Raw genomic sequence first — 1,170 nt, forward strand, 5'->3', positions numbered from 1 at the left:
CAAGGTTTCTTCCTTCCTTTGGACTGCACGGCACTACTCCTCCTCTCCTTCAATGGTGGCGGCACAAGGTGGTTATGGTGGTGGGAAGGTGTGGCTATGGTGGATGAATGGTTGCTTGGATGTAAGGTTGCGGCAAAGGTGGTAAAAGTGGCTGGAATTGTGTTTCTGGGATTTTAGGATGTGTAGAATGGTGTGGCTAGATGAATGGACGAAAATTGGGTGAATGAGTGATCCCCCCTTAGTGCCTTGCTGCAAAGCCTTATTTATAGGGCTAGGAAAGGTAGGAGACAAGGTAGGAGACAAAGTAGGACGGCTAGGAGACAATGTAGGACGGCTAGGAAAAGGTAGGACGGCTAGGAGACAAGGTAGGGCGGCTAGGAGAAGGTAGGACGGCTAGGAGACAAGGTAGGACGGCTAGGAGACAAGGTAGGGCGACTAGGAGACAAGGTAGGAATTAGGCACCATGTGTGAATAGATAAAGCCTTCTAGAAATAAGGTTTTTAGGCCCCCTTGCAGCTCCCTAACTGAATTCAAGCCTTCAAATTCGTCCATCCTCATGCCTCCATGCTTGCACTATCCAATCTTGGCCCAAAAATGCTCTAGAATGCTCCAAATTGCTTCTTTTTGCATACTTTGACACTAAAACCTGAAATTGCACGAAAATAACTTTAAACACTATAATTAACATAGTTTAGCTAATTAAATGCAAGAAAACAAGCTAACTAAGTCGTATAAATATGCTCCTATCACTAGGTTCCCTCACCACATGGGATGCCGTGGCTAAGAAGTTCTTGGAGAAGTTCTTTTCCACTCAAAAGACAGCCACATTAAGGGGATAAATCTTCAACTTCAAACAAGATGATGGAGAACCTTTCAATGAGTGTTGGGAGCGTTTTAAAGGCCTCTTGTTGCAATGTCCACATCATGGGTTACCTTTTCACTTACAAATGCAAATTTTCTATGATGGACTAACCCAAACTTGTCAATCAACTGTTGATAATGCAGCAGGTGGAGCATTGAAGAAAAAGAATGCTTAAGAGTCATATAACATTTATGAGATGTTGGGGTCTAATGCTCAACACAAAGATATAAGGGGAAAGAAAGTTGGAGTCTATGAAACAAGTTCTAATCATGAGCTTTTGTTGCAGGTAGCTAACCTAGAAAGGAAGA

General features: G+C 43.2%; 1 pseudogene; it reads right to left on the bottom strand.

Moving 5' to 3' along the window:
• Nucleotides 1-820: 820 nt before the first annotated feature.
• LOC125477241 lies at nucleotides 821-931 on the bottom strand (annotated as a pseudogene).
• Between the last annotated feature and the right edge of the window lie 239 nt (nucleotides 932-1,170).

Source organism: the organism of the source record quoted next, unplaced genomic scaffold, assembly GCF_019419815.1.
Source record: "Pyrus x bretschneideri cultivar Hongxiangsu unplaced genomic scaffold, Pyrus_bretschneideri_v1 Contig203, whole genome shotgun sequence".
Taxonomy (NCBI): Eukaryota; Viridiplantae; Streptophyta; class Magnoliopsida; order Rosales; family Rosaceae; genus Pyrus; species Pyrus x bretschneideri.